The sequence below is a fragment of the Marmota flaviventris genome, chromosome 7, assembly GCF_047511675.1.
Source record: "Marmota flaviventris isolate mMarFla1 chromosome 7, mMarFla1.hap1, whole genome shotgun sequence".
Lineage (NCBI taxonomy): Eukaryota > Metazoa > Chordata > Mammalia > Rodentia > Sciuridae > Marmota > Marmota flaviventris.
In genome coordinates this window covers 67,141,435-67,162,075 of record NC_092504.1, presented here as the reverse complement: position 1 = coordinate 67,162,075, position 20,641 = coordinate 67,141,435, and the positions used below count along the sequence as shown (strand labels likewise).

Here is a 20,641-nt window from a genome sequence, read left to right as displayed (position 1 = left end):
GAGAGGTGAAATCAGTATCTGCATGAAATGGTCCTTACCCAATGACTTCAATTAACTATGGAGGAATTTTTGTTCTCCATAACCCTCGCCTCTTGATCTTCCTCTCTACACGATTGGCAAAAGAACTCACAGAAATAGTCTGCTCAGATAAAGATCTGAACAGTGTAAAAACAAAGACTTATGTCTCCCCGATAAAAGCCATAAAGCCAAAAACCAAGTAAAATGGCAAAAGGTGTTTACCACAAATGGCAAAGATAGATGTTTTTAATATATAAAAAGTATTTAATAAGAAAAGCCCAGGATCCTGCAGAAAAGTAAGCAAAGTTCATGAACTGATTTAATAGAAGCAACATAAATCACGAATAAATAAATCAAAACTCTTTGAAAGACATTTGAATTAGACAGCAACTGACTGATTTACATTACCAAATCAGCAATATGTTTTGTTTCATGATGAAGTTCAATGTCAAATGATACAGGTACACATATATTCCACATGAGTATAAAACTATTAGCAACTAGTTTCAAAGTTGGCTTGTCATGAAAAACTAAAAATAGTTTTGCTGATGATCAGTAATTCTAATTCTAGGAATTAATCATAAGAAATGTAGGAAAGAGTGTCCTTTGTGGTACTCTTCATTATAATCAATCCAGGCAATGATATCTAATGCAGCTATTAATAAATCTTCTTATGCTAAGTGAAAAGAAGTGGAATCTTAAACTATAGTTTAACCCCATGAAACATATAAACATAGGAAAAGCACCAAGGGAAAAAAAAAAAACATTAAGTGGCTATCTTTGGGCAATGGCATTAGATTCTCTTCTCCACAGTGATATTGTATTTTCCATAAAGAACACAATTCAGCTGGGTGCAGTGGCGCACACCTGTAGTCCCAGTGGCTCCAGGGGCTGAGAAAGGAGGATCCTGAGTTCAAAGCCAGCCTCAGCAAAAATGAGGCCCTAAGCAACTCAGTGAGACCCGGTCTCTAAATAAAATACAAAATAGGGCTGGGCAGTGGCTCAGTGGCCGACTGCCCCCTCCCCTGAGTTCAATCTCTGGTCATTACCCTCCCTCCAAAAAAAGAACACAATTCAAAGATTTTAAAAGCAGCATTAGTTTTTTGTAAATTAAAAAATGACTACTGCCATCCAGTTCTAAGGATTCAATATGAATATAAGTGAGAAGACCTTCAAAGAAGAAAGAGTCACCATGTACACAGTACCTAACATGACTACCCCTTTGTTCCTCTGGGGTGTGTCACAGAGGAATTTACTCCCTACATTATGCTACAAAGAAAAATCTTTCCTTTTGAAGTGGAGATGAAGATATTAAATCCCTGAAATGAGATCCCCTTTGATTTTCTCATTTTCCAGTTTACCAGGAAATCAATGAGCAGAACTGAGAGCCCTGTATTATCAAGCCCCTGGAGACTGATCTGATATATGCATCAATAGAAAGAATTGGAAAATTTCTTTCTTTTTTTTCCCTATGAAATGGCAGCATGATGCACTGGAGGAAAAAGGACAGAGGACTTGGACCAGCTCCATCATGGGTGCCTTTTTTTAAAATAAAGGAGTGGGAAATTTTTTTAGTTTCCTAATAGGGTTGACATTTTGTGATTTTAGGTTTGGGGTTTTCTTGGAGAGAGAGGGGTTGTTGCCCCACATGCAAAGCTAACATCTAATCATTTTAAGATTTAGAATAATAAATTCTTCAATGATCAATTAGGCTATCTTTTTCAGGAGTCAGTTATAACCTCTCTTCATCTTTAATTAGTATTAGAGGGTGGACAAAGATAGTGTTCCTGATGAATTACCCTCTTACTTTATGGACATTGCAGTACTACTCAGAGTAGATTATTCAATCCAAGTACTGAACAATACCTAATAGTGCAAAAGTTTCATTATTTAGAAATATATCAATTTTTTAAAACATCTACAAGTAGGAGAGAAGAACAAGTTTTTTATTAAGTCTGAATGAAATACATTAGGGACAGAGGACAGACTTTCTAAACATATTCTTCTTTAGAAGAGTCAGCGATAAGAATGCAACTTCAAGTTGCTTCACATTATTTACCTGAGTTACAAGAGAACAGATCTATAAACAAAAGCCAGTCCCCAGGCCTCCACACACTTGATGTGCAATATTTTCTCTGCTCCCTGACCTAGTTTATTCTGTGTAACTCAAATACATGTAACTCACTTTTATATTTTAGTTTAGCATTTTTCAAAAATATATGGAAGGCTGGGGATCTAGCTCAGGGGTAGAGTACTTGCCCACCTGGAACTGAACCCTAGACCATAAAATACACATTCATATGAACAACAATAATGCATCTAACTGATAAAAGATAAATTTCCAGAATACAATAAGACATGTAAAAAGTTAGTAGAAAGAAAATCAGAGAACTCAGTTAAAAAAAAAAAAAGACTAAGAATATGTCAAACGATTCAGATAAAACTAAACCTTAATGGGCTGGGGTTGTGGCTCAGTGATGGAGCACTTGCCTAGCATGAGTGGGACACTGGGTTCCATCCTCAGCATCATGTAAGAAGATAAATAAATAAAGTAAAGTTGTTGTGTCCATCTAAAACAAAAAAAAAAAAAGAAAGAAAGAAAGACTAAACCTTATTGACTAAACATTTGAAAAGATGTTCATCCTCATTATAATCAGAAAAATGCAAACTAAACCACAATGAGATACAATTTCATACCCATAAGGTTGATAAAAATTTTAAACCTGATAATATCAAGTGTTGATGAAGATGTAGATGACAGGAATGTAATTAGTACAACTGACAGGGGACAGACAGATGCAAATTGTGGGAACACAAATTCAAGGTAATAGTTCTAGAAAATGGGCCCACTATGCTAATCTCCACATGCTTTCGTTTCCAAGAAGCAATTTACCTGCAGCCTTGCCTGGCTTAAGTGGAGAGGATATGTCACATTCCTCAGCAAACTACCTGTTATCTGTAGAACAGCTACAGGCCTGAACGAATATTGATAAGAGAAACCCAAGTTACCCTGAAGGGGGAGACCTTTATGACCCTTTTCATAGACAAGATTCTGAAGCTCAGGGAGATAAGGATAATTCCTATTAACCATAAAATCTGTAGGAATTTATGCTTAAAATTCCAATCAGAACCTGTCAGCCTGGACCAAGGTGACCTAGAGTTGCCATGGCAGTGGGGACTTCAAACTCTGATGCATCCTGCTGTCAGTTAAAAGTCAAGAAGTAGACCTGGGCAGGACTCTCTGGAAACTTCTCTGGGATCCCCCAATAAAACTAAAGTGCAGGAAAGGCACACTGTCCCTCTCCTCTCTGAAAGGACCCACTCTCTGCCCTTGAGAATGTCCCCTTTCCCTTTTCCTATCCCTTCAATAAACTCATCCCTGTTACTCTGAGTTATACGTCTGAAATTTTTCTGATTTGATTGCAAGAATTAGGGTTGGGGGAGTCTGCATGCTGACTCAGTTTCCTGAAAGCCCTCAGCTCTGTAACACAACCATACTGGAAAACAATTTGATGCTGTGTAGTAAATCAAAAAAAAATCAGACCCTATGACTTAGCAGTTCTATTCCTAGGTATACCTTATGGAAGATTGATTTCTTTTTTTTTTTAAACATTGAATATACAAATTTTGCAACTATAGGGCACTTCACCCAAATTCACTAATTGCTTTCATTTTGCCACATTTGCTCTATTATTCTATGTCTGTATGCATAAAAAGATAATTTTTTTCTGAATCGCTTAGAATAAATTGCAGAAATCATCATATTCTTTTCCCCTAGATATTTCAGCATACTTTTCCTCAGGATACAGAGATTCACTTATTTAATTATAGTACAATTATCAAAATCAAGGAGGTTGTCATTAATGGAATAAAAATTATCTAATCTACAATTTTTTTTTCTCATCCAGGATTCAACCCAAGATCAGACCTTATATTTATATGTCAAGTCTCTTAGACTCTTTAAATATAGCAAGGCTCCTTGTCTTTTTTTTTTTTTTTTTCTTTTTCTGTACCAGGGATTGAACCCAGGGGCACTTAACCACTGAGCCACAGCCCCAGACCTTTTTTTATATTTTATTTAGAGACAGGGTCTTGCTAAGTTGCCTAGGGCCTTGCTAAGATGTTGAGGCTGGCTTTGAACTTGTGATCCTCCTGCCTCAGGTGTGCACCTCAGCTGTGCACATGAGGTGGTGGGCTCACATGGAACTGAAGTTGTTCTTAAGGTAAATATCTGTATTGTAAGAGAGCAGGTACCAGCTTAAGAGCTCTCTGGTACTAGGCCAGTGTCTGGAAACGAAGACTATTACTAAATTAGGTATCAAAAGAAGCACTGCTAAAAACAACAATGTTCCTTCCTTCCTGGAGATATATTCACTATTGAAGGTCACAATTACTGATAAACAATTTATCAAGAAATGTGCATGAGCAGAGCAAGTGCATGTGTGTATGCATATACATATAAAAACATTTTAACTATCCCAGATACATTGTCATATTAGTTTTGTTATCATTAAGACCACACAGTTATTTTAAAAAATTCATCCTGATCCTTCAGAGAAATCCATATTTCCTTACTGATCAAACACAGATTCTAGGAAAAAAATGTCCTTCTATTTCACAAGTCAGTTTTAAAAAGCAAAGCCATAAGCATTTGAACTTTGTCCTTACACCAAACGTTTTGGCCAAGTCAACATAGTCCATGCTTGGATGAAAAGAAAATTAAAACTCACTTTCTATCTAATTGCGAGAGATTAATTGCACAAGTTGTCCTATGCCCCTGTGACTTTAGCAAGTCACTTGTACATAAATAATACCAGATATGAAAGGACCATGGAAATGGAGGCAGAAGTTAAAATCATCTCAAACATAATTAACTCTAAATTGGCTGAGTGAACTCTTGGAATAATTTCCCATTTATAAATTACACTAGGTTTTTCTAGATGTAAAGCAAGCTTTTTAAACAAGCAATTTATAAAAATTAGGTCTACTACAGATCAAAAGAGGTCTGTAGCTTATATGCAGAAGTAGACTCTTAACCTACCAAGGTTCCAAAAGTCAAAAGTTCATGGTTTGAAACACTCATGGAAACCTTGAACTGGTATATTTTTACAAGAGCACTACTCAATCATAAGCCAGTCTCAAGAACATAAGCAAGCATATAGTAGTAGTAGCACGAATTCACAATCTCTCCTAACAATATCACTCTGAAAAAACATTATTAAATTAATTCTGGTTTGGAATTGATAAAAATACCCCCTCACTCCCACACTGATTGGAAGCAGACATTCGGGGAACATTTCAGGATATGAGTAATGTTCCCTTTCTAGATCTAAATAAATAAGATCACTTTGGAAAATGCACAATGTTGTGCCTTTATGATTTTAGAGTCTTTTCTATGTATGTTATACCTCTGTTCCCCTCCCTGGTTATTAATCGAGTAGGCAGGGAGAAGTTCACCTATCTCAGCATCAAGTATTGTAAGTAATGGTGCCCTTTTCCTTGCATGAAAAGTTCCTCTGAGACCCCTCTGGTCCTTGGCAAGGAAGTAAGATCTAGATCCTACCCGACCATCCCCAACTTCCTTCCTGGTCCATAAATGTAGTTGGCCTAACTTTAAAAGAGCCCAGTATAAAAGTCATAATTGAGAAGGAATTTGGGGGTACAGAAAAGGAAAGATGTATGGAGTCTCAAAAGAGAAATGCCTATAAGCTCTTGGCACGCAAGAGACACCCACGAACTTTGAAATGCAAAACAAGCATTCCTGAGCAACAAGGCCCATGTCCTTAGACCACACCCCCGCAAGGTGTCCTAGCCTGCAAAAAGCAAGGCCTAGAAAAATGGGTATGAAATTGAGTAACTCCACCCTGGCTCCACCGCTAGTCCAGCCCCCAACCACTGCTCCTCTCTACATACTAACCCCTCACACAGAGACTTACTTTCGCTCCCTCTGAGGATGGCCAACATTCTCTGCTGAATGTACTTTTTCCCCAAAGACATCTCTCTCTTGAGATAGTCTGCATTTGTAACAGTGGTCCACTTCATGCTCTGAATACAGCCCTTGCTGCTCTGCTACTGAGGCTTATTTTAAAATGGACATGTTTTCTTTTCCTCTTTTCCTTCTCCCTTTCCCTAACCTGGTCGTGGGAAGCAGGATTATCTTTTATCTCTTTGAGCACTCACCCACCACAGGAACCAAGTAATTCAGACTTCAGAGATGCCACCAGAAGATATAAGAAATGACTATCTCCCAAATTAACAAGTGAATCACAACACACACATACACATACCCCAACACCTGGAATGAATCACTTCTTTAAAAACCCTCTGCCAGGAGCGGTGGTGCATTCTTGTAATCCCAGCAGTTTGGGAGGCTGAGACAGGAGGATCAGGAGTTTAAAGCTAGCTTCAGCAAAAAGCGAGGCACTAAAGAACTTAATGAGACCCTGTCTCTAAGTAAAATACAAAATCGGGCTGGGGATGTGGCCCAGAGACAGAGTATCCCTGAGTTCAATCCCCAGTAACAACAACAACAAAAAAAAAACTCTGTTTTCTCTGATGAGGAGGATCACAATCTCTGGGGGAAAAAAGTCCCTGTGTTTCTCCTTTGCAAGCAAAGCAATAAAACTTCTTTTTCCTTTATTCTCAAAACCATGTCCTTTTTATTGAATTGGCATCAGGGACAAGGACCCAGCTATCAGTAACACTTTTCCCTTGAATGCATGTCTGCTTTTCTAAATAAATCCATCTCTAACTGGCACATACTAAAATTCTTTGCCATCATGAATGCCAAGGATCCAAGTGTCCTGAATAAAGGTTCCCCTCTCTGGGAACTCGTCTGGTTGGTATAATAACCAACTATATATTAAAGTTGGGGAGTGAGACACACCAATCATGCTGTAGAAAAAGAACAAAAATAGTCCATGCCAAAGGACAGACATAGCCAATGTTCAAGCAATACTAAGCTGCAGTAAGATGGGAAAGATCTTTATGCCATCCTAACAACTCAGAACCAAGGACAGATCCCTGAAACATACCATGGATCTCAGTCTCCTCTTCTCCAATTCATTACTTGCTACAGACATTAATATGGTAATTTACACTGCATCAACTACACAGTCAACACAACTGCATGGGTTTCCCCTACACTTTCTGTTACCTTTTTTCAAAATTTAGCTAAACTGCAAAGCTAAACTCTCTATATATTATGTCCAAACCATTCCCTGAGCCATTAGTCAAGTTACATAAGTTGGGTAATTTGGCTATGCTTTTCTTAAACTGATTCCTTTGCATTATTATCACTGCTTTCTTTAAAAATCTATTTTATTGTTAATACTTTAGTTAAGTATAATAGTAGAATATTTTTTTAAATGTCCCTTTTTCTTCCTTTGGTGGTATTTTACCACTGAACCACATCCCCAGTCCTTTTTATTCTTTTTTTTTTTTTTTTTTTTGATACATGGTCTCGCTAAGTTGTCCAGGCCGGCCTTGAATTGTTAATTCTCCTGCCTCAGCTTCCTGAGACACTGGACATCACCCCAGGCTAAATGTCCATTTTGGGGGATGTATCCTGAAGAATGTAAATAGGTATAATATTTAGGATTAGCTTTAAAACACTTCCATAATAGGATATACACTAAGATGAGAACATAGTTATAATTGCTTATTCATTCTATAACTTTCTACATTGCTTATATATTGCATCTGTAATTGTTTAAATGAAAAAATATACTTGCACAAAGGAAATCTTGGGAAGGAAAATGAAGCAAATAGATCAAATTCTTTTCTTCATTTTTACATTATTATTATTATTATTACTATTATTATTATTTTGGTATCAGGAATTGAACCCAGGAGTGCTTCACCACTGAGCCACATCCCCACCCCTTTTTATTTTTTATTAAGAGATAGGGCCTTGCTAAGTTGCTAAGGCTGGCTTTGAACTTGTAATCCTCCTGTCTCAGTCTCTGAAGCTGCTGGGATTACACATGTGGACCACCAGACCAGGTGCAATTTCTTGGTAATTTTTATTTGAGTGATGGGGTCTACATCCCTGCTGAGATATTACAAACATTTTGGAATACCATTTTGCACTATTAAAGTTAAGTTCACACTATGGCCCAGATATTCAGAAGAGTATCTATACAACAATGTTCATAGAAACTTTATTATTCCTAACGTCTAAAAGTTAAAATAACAATTCCAATCAATCTAATAATGGATAAACAAATTATTAGTATTTGTTTAAAGGAATACTCCATAGCAATTTTTTAAAAACATACTAATCATGCAACAATATGGAAAAATCTCAAAAATATTATACTGAAGGGGAGAAAAAGACACAAAAAGTACATACTGTATGATTACGTTTATTTAAATTTCAAAAATTTGATGATAGACCGATAACAGAGATCAGAAAAGAGATGAGCGCTAGGACTGAAGGATCATGGATATACACTGTGATCTCAAAGAGAACTTTGAGATCAGTGCTTTCTTTCTATCTTTGATCTGTGCGGTAATCACATAGGTCTATAAATATGTAAATATCCACCTAGCTGAACATTAACATGTGCATTTTAAGGTATGCAAGTTATACATAAAATCAGGGGGGAAATGTTACTTTGAGAGTCTTCCAAATTTCTGGCTATAATCTCAGAGACCCTAGCCAATCATACTTATCCTCCCCACATATACTTTAATACCTTCCTTCCTAAACTAGAAGGCAACTGACATTTACACAAGTTTCCAGATGTCAAGCTGTATGTTCAGCCCTTGACACATGCACAAAAGTAATTCTCATAATCCTACGATTATCCCCATTTTATACATGAGGAAACTAAGGTTCAGGGAAGTTAATTAATGTGCCTGGAGCAAAACAGAACCAGGATCTGAAACCAACTCTGTGACTACAAAACCAAATGCTTCCTCAACTTTCTGGTTTTTGGGTTTTGGACTGGAGATTGAACCTGGGGGTGCTTTACCACTAAACTACAACCCCAGTCCTTTTTTATTCTTTGAGATAGGGGTATCCTAAATTGCTGAGACTGGCCTCAAACTTCAGATCCTCCTGCCTCAGTCTCTCAAATTGCTGGGATTACAGGCATGAGCCACTGCACTTGGCTTCCTTATATTTTACACCTTTAAGTTCCACATCAAGCTGGTCAACATTTGCCCTCTGACAAACTCCAAATATTTAAAATCTTTCCCATGAAATCCATATCATCCCCATATCTTCCTTGCCAAATAGAAAGCTCTGAGTAACAGTTCTTCACAGTATTCATCTACTATTAAAGAAAGAAGGAGGGGCTGGGGTTGTAGCTCAGTGGTAGAGCACTTGCCTAGCATGTGTGAGGCACTGGGTTCGATTCTCAGCACCACATATAAGCAATTAAGTAAAATAATAACCATCAATAACTAATAAAAATATTTTTTAAAAAAAGTAAAGAAGGAAAACTTTAATACAGGCAAGCTTGTATGCCTGTATATAATATTAATTTGGATATGTATTGTTACCAATTCACTTGAACATTTAATTATCTGTCCCAGAAAACTATAACTCAAGACACCTTTTTAAATTTTATTTTGCTGGGGAAGAATTTTTCTTTTCTTGACCCCCACCCCCTGCATTATTGGCGGTTGAATCCAACTGTGCTCTACCACTGAGTCTCATTCCCCAGCCCTTCTTATTTTAAGACAGAGTCACATCACCTCTAATCACCAAAGCTGTCTTTGAACATGTGATCCTTCTGCCTAAGCCTCCAAAATAGCTGGAAAACATCACTGTGCCCAGCTGGGAAAGGAACCTCTCATAGTCTAGAACATACTTGATTTCATTTCCTTTAGGTCTCTGATGAGCTGCGGGGAGAGGGCAATAATGGGGGTGGAGACAGTTCCTGGGCAGTGGGTGGTCCAAAGCCCCTAAATTCTGTAGTTCAGGTCTTAGTTTGAGGAAGCTGTTCTGACCAAGTTAGGACTCTGTAACATTAGTACACAAATGTCCTACCAGTATCTTTCTCTTTAAATCTTCTCCAAACCAGTAGTGGCTTCCCTATGTATCTACAGAATAGTCAAGGTTTAGAAAGGATAATCACCCTTAATTTTGTTGGTGTTCTTATTGTGGTATCTACTCAAACCTTCTCACTCCCTATCACTCAGTCAAGGATTATTAAAAAAAAAAATATAGCCCCTATTGCCAGGCACAGAGGTGCACACCTGTAATCCCAGCAGCTCAGGAGGATGAGACAGAAGGATCATGAGTTCAAACCCAACCTCAGCAACATGGGGGTGCTAGGCAATTCAGGGAGACCTTGTCTCTAAATAAAATGCAAAATAGGGATGGGGAATGTGGTGCAGTGGTCAAATGCCCCTGAGTTCAATCCCCCATACCAAAAAAAAAAAAAAAAAAAGAAAAAGAAAAACAATAGCCCCTATGGTTTTTGGTCCAAGGAGATTAAGTAACTTTGTTATATCCTCAGCCATGATGACTCCAGGTTTGAGTATAAGGTCTTCTGCCAAAGACAGGTTGACCATGAATCTAGCCAGGGTAAACTTCAGGGTTCTAACCTGCATAGGCCCCCACCAAGGTGCTATTCCTAATTTTGTGTCGTAATTTAAGGAAGGTATCCAAATTACATCCACTTCAGGGTCTTGCAAAACTCAGATTTGCCCCTACTTCTGAATCACATTGTCATTTTCTTGATACAAAAAAAGATCTGTTAAACCATTCGCCCTACAAATTCAGATAATTCCAGAAAAATACTTAAAATAAGAGAACCATCTGAATAATAATAAGTATTAGACATTAGAAAGTCACAAACACACATTAAACATCTTTCTGCTTATTTCACCTATTATTAATGATCTTTTATCTACTTGATGGCTTATTAGCAATGTACTACTGTGTATTAGAGGCAGTGGGTATAGCTCAATGGTGGAGCACGTGCCTATAGCTCATGGTGGAGCATGTACAAGGCCCTGGGTTTGATCCCCAGCACTGCCAAAAATTTAAAAAGAACATGCATTTTCTAAAAGGATTGCTGCCAGTTAGGTGTTTTTAGTGTTATTTTAAAGTTTGAAGTTTCTCTAATCTTGAAAGCAGGAGGAGTAGAAAGGATGACAAAGTGACAATGTGAAGACAATGTGCAATGAAAAAAAAAATTAATACATAAAAGATTCATAGGTCTCATGTAGTAGGAATGCTGCTGTAGAAGAACTGAACCATGACTTACTTTATGATAGATCCATACAATGAAAAGGGGAGAAAAAAAATGGTACAATTATCATGACCGTCTCATACATGAAATACGCTCAAAATACATGTGTCTCCCTTGGTCTGTCTGGGTGCTTCTCCATCATGATGGCTCAACCATAATTGCTGATTTTTTAAAAAAGCATTATAGTTATGAAACTATTTGTGCTCCCCCCAGGAATGTTGGCCCAGTTGGCACATTCTTCAGTTACAACTTTTGTATCTACATGAAAAGGGGCAAAGTTTATTTTAATCACTTTATTTTATTTACTACTTAATTCAATTAAGGATAAAGTGCAGCAGAGAAAGCCCACATATAACACAAAGTAAAAATGCATAAAGAAAAAAGTGAGCAGAAAATTATAGAAATCAAAAGAAACAACTGCACAACATTCTATGCAAATAAATTTAATTAAAATCTGGGCAAATGGATAACTTTCCACCGAAGACATTTTACTAATCCTGACACCAAGAGATGAACACTCTAAAGAGAACCATTTACACAGATGAAATGATGTTGTGGGGGCAAAAAAAAATTACATTCCTACCCCAACCAACCAATAAACACTGGACCCAGACTCTTTTATAGGGAACCCTATCAAAACTTTGAACTAAGAAGGAAGATAGATAGGTAAACAACAAACTAATCTCAAGTAAAAAGATCACTACAAGAATCCTTACTCCAATTTTGGCAGATAATTTCCAGCATCATATCATGGTGAGACGTGGTTTATCCCATAAATGTAAAATTATTCAAATATTTAAGAAGATATTCATATAATTCACCATACTGGATCTTAACCTAAAGCTAATAATATCTATTAATCATCAGAGATACTTAAAAAGCATACAAAATTCAACTTTTTTTTTTTTTTTTTGTATCAGGGATTGAACCTAGAATCTTAACCACTGAGCCACATACCCAGCTCTTTTTTTATTTCTTTTTATTTTTTATTTTGAGACAGAGTCTTGCTAAGTTGCTCAGGGCCTTGCTAAATTGCTGAGGCTGGCCTTGAACTTGGGAACTTGGGATCCTTCTGCCTCAGCCTCCTGAATCCCTAGGATTACAGGCTTATGTACCTCCATTACCACCACCACCACCAGGAGCCCGATTTATCATTCTTTCTTGGTTTAAAATAACAAAACAAGAATCAAGAAATGCTTAGTTAAGAAGGAAAACAGACCAGGGCTGGGGATGTGGCTCAAGTGGTAGCACGCTTGCCTAGCATGCATGGGGCACTGGGTTCGATTCTCAGCACCACATAAAAATGAAATAAAGATATTGTGTCCACCTAAAAAAAATAAATAAAAATAAATAAATATTAAAAAAAAAAGAAGAAGAAGAAGGAAAACAGACCAAAGCCAATAGGAATCTTACTGGGAAGACAGGACAAGGAAATTCTTCCCTAGCAGGAACATCAATTATCACTATGCTATTCCACACTGTGCCACAGTATTAGTCCACACGAGTGAAAGAAAGAAAGTATGAATTGAAAAACAAATAAAATTAAACCAAGCTTGATACAAAGTGGCAAAACTATCAATATCTACAGATAAAATATGTAAGTATGTATTAGAAAAGAAAAAAAATATCATGGAAAGACACAGCACAAGAATTTTTCACACTTATTTTTATTATTATTTTGTGTGTGCATGGGACTGAGCCCAGGGGTGCACTACCACTGAGCTACATCCCCAGCCCTTTTATTTTTATTTTAAGATAGGATCTCACTAAATTGCTGAGGCTGGCCTCGAACTTGAGATCCTCCTGCCTCGGCCTCCTGCTAGGATTACAGTCATGTGCCACTGCACCTAGCCAGAACAGTGTTTATTGTTTGTCATACTCATTGATGGGAAGTTAAGAAAATAATAGACATTTGCATTGTAACAGCCTGTATGGAATAGCACAAAGAAACTCCAGAAAGATGTAAGAAGCTAGCATCAGGTAGAGGTAGTAACAGGGGGAAGCAACAGTCATCATAGATTTTTAAATTCTGAACCAAGTTAATTTATTATTTATACAAAAAAATGTTTAAAAGGATTATAAGCCTCACTTTAAATAGTTAACACAAGAACTTGCACACACATATCCTTTGTGTTTATCTGTTCACTCTCTCAGAACCACACAGTCTGATGGCTCAGCATGTCATCAGAATGGTAAAAATGGAACAAGTCAAACTGTATTATCATCACTTTCCACATAACCAGTCACCCTTTCATTTCCAATCTTAACTAAAAATACAACAATTTCCAGGTGAGCTTTAAAAGTCCCTCTATTATTAAACCCTCTACCTCAGATAAGGCATTCAGTGTTTTCCTGAAGAGGACAAACAAAATCCCTTATTTGGGGGAGAAAAATATAGCACACACACACACACACACACACACACAAAAAATGTCAGTGGACAAAAGAATGAGGAGAGAGAAAATACCCAGAACTTTATCCTTCTTTGTTTCCCTTTACTCTTAATTTTTCATGGTCGATCTTTGTCTGCTTTATTTATCTTTTCCTGCTCCCTTCTATAACTTTTTCCCAGCTTTTGTAAAGGTCTTTCTATGGTGGCACCCCTTTCTCAGCAGAAAAGTCTTAACTAGGCTTCTCCAGAAATCTTTACCATGGCTGATTTTGGGACTGTCGGCAAAAGAGTCTCTGCAAAAGAGTTCAAAAATGTAGATAAACTTCCCATTTTCGTGTCGCCCTGTTTACTTGGCCACTGGCAGGAAAGATACCAGCACTCCAGGTGCTGGACACCCCCTTACTAGTTTTTCACAAACATATCCAGTATAGTAGTTTGTAGAAATGTGCAAACAAGGCCTCTGACCTTGACCTGGGCTTCACAGAGATGTCTACATTTTTCATTTATGTTACCAACTGGGCTCTGCGGTAACAGCTGGCAGGGAGAGGAAAAATGGGGAAAAGAAGCTCTCCTTACTCAGGTGTTGTCCTTGAAGGGTTAACTTGCCCAAAACAGTGAAAGAAAAAGCTGCTTTTATGTGAATTTCTGCAGACTGAGAACTTCTGCGCCCCTCTCCTTACATGCTGGGTATAAAACTCCGAAACCACCTGAACTTGGGGCTCAGGGGATTAATTGATTACAGCAAAAGCTGTGCCCTCTGAGCCTGGCTGCAGTCAATAAAACTGTTTCCTGCTATCTTTGGTGGCTTGCCTCTTTGGGCCTACAACATTTCATCCTCTGTGAGTTCATGAGATCCACCCTTTCTAGCTGAGGATGTAGTTCAATGGGAGAGTGCTTTCCCAGCGTGCCCCAAGGCCCTGAATTTGAGCACTGTAAACAAATAAATCAATCTATCATTTCAAATTTCACCTACTGCAAACAACTCCCAGATGTGCATCTAAGGTCCTGACTTCTTCCTCAAGGCTCCTACATTTATTTGGCAGCTGGGAAACTCTATCTATCTCTGCAACAATCCCATTGCTCAGGTTCAAGCTCCCATTCCCTTCCAGAACAGCTTCCTGTCTACCATCCTTCCTTTAGCCACTACCCCTATCCTCTTCCAGTCTAATCTCACTTCCACAAAATTTCCAGATTCATCTTCTCAAAGCTTTGAAATCCCCTGATCTAAGAAATTAATTTAGGTTTTTTTTCTTCTTTTTCCCCTGGGACTGGGGACTAAACCCAAAGCCTACACACATCCTAGGCAAGCACTCCACCCCGAGCCACATCCCAGCACAGGAGTTCATTTCTTAGCCTGCATTCATTCAAAGGCTTTCAGGATGCAAAAAAAAAAAAAAAACCTGAATATCCCATCTCCAATTCATTCACTCACCCTAGCTCCTGCCAAATTCAATCAGTTATTAGGCACCTAATGTTTCCTAAACTCTCCTTCTTCCTGCCTTTGCTTATTATTTTTTCTGTCTAATGTCCCTAAAATTAATCTGTTTTCAATCAGAAGAATGCCTTTCCCCTCTTTCTTATTCTCCTTGAGCCTATGAATTACCAATTCCATTCATTATTCGATGGAGAGACTGTTCTAACAGATTATAAGCAAAGACCAAAATATTGACCAAGTTACATCAAACTTACAGAAAATCATTTCACAGTTTCTAAAATTGCCAGGCTTAACTAAAGGACATAAAGGTTGGCTTGCCCTCTGAGTGTAAGAGTGCAGTGGCAAGCAATGCCCTCATTTATTTATTTCCTTATTTTTGCCCAAAAAAAGGAAAAAAGAAAACCCAAAAGTATATTAGTTATTTAATCTTCACTGATTACAAAATACCAAGGTTTTTTTTCCCCTTTCTTTGCACAAAACCCCTGCTACACATACTCCTCTATCAGCTAGAGATCTTGTGCACATTGCATAGGAAGCCAGCCTGGCACTGGAAACTGACCATGGCCACCCACACGCTGAGATTTTGCAATGCCTTCCAGCATCACACACCCATGCTGGGGGGGGGGGGGTCATGTGAGGTCACCCACTCGTTGGCAAGTAAATGCACTCACTGATTTGGACACATGTGTCACTTAAAATGAGGAAGTTAATGTCTTTGAGCACATTCGTGCTAACGTCACTGCAGAAGCAGAAAGAAGGGATATAAATGATACACTGATAGACACAACCTACTCAACAAAAGGAACATTAAGTTCAGAAAAGAGAAACATGCACTTGCCCCTTTAAAGATTGTAAGTGCTTTGTGTGATTTATTAAGTAGGTGGATATCATTAATTACATATAGCAAAATCCTGTACTTACTGTCCAGTCTTGACCTCCTTTTGACTACTGAGCCACATCCCTAGCCCTATTTTGTATTTTATTTAGAGACAGGGTCTCCCTGAATTGCTTAGCACCTTGCCATTGCTGAGGCTGGCTTTGAACTTGTAATCCTCCTACCTCAGCCTCCAGGGCCACTGGGATTTACCTCCTTAAAAAACCTCTCTCTCTCTCTCTCTCTATATATATATATATGTGTGTGTGTGTGTGTGTGTGTGTGTGTATGTGTGTGTAATCTCCAAAAATACTTAAAATATAAAAAATAATTAAGACATGTAGCCAATGTTCTTCCAACTTTACCGTCCACTGCATATAATACATTTCTCTGTGAATGTAAATATAAAGGGCCAAAGTATCCCACCCACAAAATTTGCCTGTTGTCCCCTGCATCCTCATGCTGTAAGGTCCACTCCTATTTCCCACGTAAAACAAGCAGGTACTTCTCTAGTGTTGAGTGCTAGAGAGGCCCAGAGGAGGCCAATCCATCTCAGAGAGAAACACTTGGGTTCGAAAGGATGAGTTGCAGGCCACACCCACTCTCCTCTAGATCTTTTGCACTCATCCTTCCCAAGAAACCCTCCCCTAGAAGTCACAAGAGACTTTTAAGGTCTACTATCCCCTTAGGAGAATCTTTTGGAAACTGAATAATCCAGGCAATCAAGCTCTTCTTTAAGCCGGGAGCCTTGGTGGCACACACCTGTAATCCCAATGACTCAGGAGGCTGAGGCAGGAGGATCAAGAGTTCAAAGCCAACTCTTAGCAATTTGTTGAGGTCCTAAGCAACTCAGCAAGACCCTGTCTCTAAATAAAATACAAAAAGGACTAGGGATGTGGCTCAGTGGTGGAGTGTCCCCGAGTTCAATCCTGGTACCAAAAATATATATATAGGTATGTGGCTCAGTAATTAAGTACCCCTTGGGTTCAATCCTGGGGGCGAGGTGTGGGGTGGAGACCTTCTTCTTTATTATTCCAAGTTCTGGAGAAAACAGTTTTGAGGAAGAGAGGCTGGAAAACCAGGTACCTGACCTGGAAAAGTGAGTGAAGAAGGTATGTAGTGGAACTCCCATGACATTGCTCTGAGGCCACCAAAGAAAAGAGAAGGCCACTGCCTAGGGTTTTACCCACCCCAGGACATCCAGACATCACTGGCCTCTTCCCACCTACCTCAAGACAGGAGTCTGTCTAAGCACAAGTCCAGTGGGCTTGCTCCTCTCGCAAGGAGCCCCAGTCCCCAAGTCATCTCACTAGCATATATCAAGACACACGGTACTTTAGAGATTCCAAGGGTTTTAAGAGCTAAGTGCCAGGAAAACAATGTAGGGATATGTGTCAAACACATATTTCTTCTTAGGTCACAGAAACAAAGCCACATTCAGCCAAGGAGATTCCATTGATAGAAGAATCACCTCAATGATATATGGGAGAATGAGAAGGCACTGACCAGACAAACAAGTGAAGAAGGCTTTACTTGACTAGTAGTGTGATCTGGTATGAACTTCCACATCCTGTTTCTTCATCAGTAAAATGAGGATTAATAAGATTCATTTCTTGTAAATAATTTTGCACAGTGGGGCCAATGTTCAACAAAGGGTGGTAATAACTACTAGTAGTAATACTAGGTTTACAACAGGGACTTAGGGAAGCTACTTTTGCTAAAAGCAGTGACCCTTTACTTGAGCCTGAAGATGCCCAATGGGTGACTAAAAGCAGGATAAAGCTTAACGTCTCTGCCTTCATGCTGTATTTACCTTCAGGTGCCTGCTAAACTCTGCACACAGGCATATTAATCATTTAAGGAATGTTCACCTAAAAACTGGTAATACAAGGTTATTAGCTCTAAATTTACCTAGCCTATCTTGTTCCCCTTCAAGACTGAGGCAAGCCTGGAATGGTGGCGCACACCTATGGCCCCAGAAATTCAGGAGGTTGAGGCAGGAGGGTCACAAGTTCAAGGCCAGCCTCGGCAATTGAGCAAGACTCTATTTTAAAATAAAAAGGGCTGAGGATGTAGCTTAATGGTAAATGCCCCTGGGTTCAATCTCTAAGATCAAAAAGAAAAATAAGAAGACTGAGAGGCAAGATTTGTAACATCCTGTCTCCGATGCCTGGATTGGCACCTAGAACTCTGCAGGGTTCTCTTATACCTTCCAGGAACAGCAGGAGAAATCATCTCATGGGAACTGAATTACCGGCTTCTAGGATCACATCCTGCAAAGTTCCCTCATAACAAGACAGAGACTTCACTTTTGCCTGCAAATGTTAATGGGTGACTAAAAAAGGGATAAAGGCTTGTCATCTTGCCATCTGCCTCCATTTTGCACCTGACCCCTTTGCTCTGAGTCACCCTGGATTACAGAAACATGGAGTCTGATGAATGAATACCTAGCAAAGAACAGAAGCTAGCCCCCAGGCAACAGCGACTTTCTCAGAGAACAGGCCAGCCTGACCAATCCAGAGGTCACGATGGAGCAGACCACACCTGATCAAGATCACTTGAGCTGCCAGCTGCAAAAAGCCTACAGCTACATAAGCTTCCAACCCTTGCCCCACATTCCCCTCACTCATGTCATCCTCCCTAAGAACACGAGTCCCCTCCTCTTCCTGGTGCAGCTACACTGACTTTATGCTTTCCATTATTACCTTTTCCATTTGGTTTTGGGGTAAGTGGCCAGACCTGATTTGTTGGATCCCTGGAGTCAGATCCCTGGCCCAGAACTCCAGGAACACTCACAGGTGATAAGAACTCCAGAACCAGACTGAAGAATGACCAACCCATGCCCCCAGGCTCCTCCACCAATTCTTCCTCTATTTAAACCTAAAGCTCCTGTCAGCACTCAGAAAACAGTACTGACACTGGACCTAACTCTGCCTCCCCAGAGGGGCCATACTGCTTTTCACCATTACCTTTCTGCTTGGTTTTGGGGGTAAGTAGGCAGACCTGGCTTTTGGGGATCCCCCAAATCAGGCATCTGGCCTAGGACTCCTGTAATAGGTTCTTGCTTCAAGATAGCAACCAAATGGAGAAGCTTTGAATTTTGGGTTAGCATTTTTTCAAGGCTGGGGGGACAATGATCATAAGGGATGGAGGGGGATTATTTGGGGAATACCCATACCTCTAAAATGACCAACTGGAGTTTCTTTCTTTCTTTCTTTTTGGCTAGCAGGGATTAAACTCTGGTGCCCTTAACAACTGAGCCACATCCCTAGCCCTTTTTATTTTTTATTTTGAGACAGGGTCTCATTAAGTTTCTTAGGGCCTCACTAAGTTGCTGAGGAAGGCTTTGAATTTGCCATCCTCCTGCCTCAGCCTCCTGAGCTACAGGGATTACAGGTGTGTGCCATGGTGCCCAGCTTGGATTTTCAACTGGGTGAACAGTTGTTGAGATGACTGCTCCTCTCAACAGCAAAGAGAACTTCTCAAACAGCAATTGTACTCCTGAGTGGACTATCAAAACCACCATCTGATCCTACTGTCTTCCCACTGTCAATTAATCTCTAAGCCCTCTATTCTCACCATTTGTTCAAACCTCCAAGACTCCCACTCTGAGATGTAAGTACTCTTTTCCAAACTACTAAGGGGTCTGAGATTGAGGGAGCTAAATCATCATCTAGTTTTCCAGATCACCAGTGCTGGGGACAAGTCATCAGGGCCCAGACCAGAGGCTGCTGGGATCCTAACTAATTGGATTTGGCCATCCACCTACATCAGAAATAAGACAACATTATATACAAAAAACATGAATGTAATCATCATTTGGCCAAAACTGGGAGGATAACTAATCTGCCTTCACCCATCCTAGAGAAATGTTGCAATTCACAGGAACAAAAGGCGAGGAAATACATGGGTAGATTAAGCCAAGCTGTGCTAGCTGGAGATGTCACAGTTCTGGTTCTCTGATTTTTGGCTCCAGGCCTTTGGTGGCAGTTTCACCTTCCATTATCAGCATGAGATGATGACTTGTAGGAAGCTGGAGTGGAGGAAATAGCTTAACAAGCCAGCAGGAATCAGAAGAGAAAACATTTGTGGCCTTCTGATTTTAAATGGGCCCCCTTATAGACCAAAGATTTAAAACCTGCTTATATTAGTTATATTTATTTAATTAATTTCATTGAAAATAGGGATGAGGAGAGGGTATGCCATCCATGTTGCTCTTCTATGAAAGGTTAAACAATCTAAAAAATAATACAGAGTACCTTTTATGGACTTCCTAATTGTTCTTCCAGGATGGGAGACTTCCATTCTGTGATTTAGGGCTTCATTCACTCTCTTCCTACCCATCCCTTCACAATACAGCTGTAATACCATTACACTGACCTGACCTTTCACCTTCTTTCCTACTGGAACCACTCCATCCTGCTTACTCATCATTGGTCAGAGGCAAATGCTATCACTTACTTAACCAAGGCTTAGAGCAGCATCTTAGTTCAGGCTGCTATAATAAAGAGACATAGACTGAGTGGCTTATAAAGACTAGACACTTATTTCTCATAGTTCTGAGTATTGTCACTGCTCTCACATAGTGGAGAAAAAAAGGAGCTGGAAAATTCTCTGGGCTCTATTTATAAGGGCTAACCTCATTTACTAGGGCTTCATTTTCATGGTTTAATTTCCTCCCAAAGGACCCAACATCTAATACCATCATGTTG

At 39.2% G+C, this 20,641-nt stretch overlaps 1 protein-coding gene across 1 annotated transcript in view; it reads right to left on the bottom strand.

Moving 5' to 3' along the window:
* The window catches only part of Gpat3 (glycerol-3-phosphate acyltransferase 3), a 60,883-nt gene that overhangs the window by 22,903 nt on the left and 17,339 nt on the right, over positions 1-20,641 (bottom strand). The window lies entirely within an intron of this gene.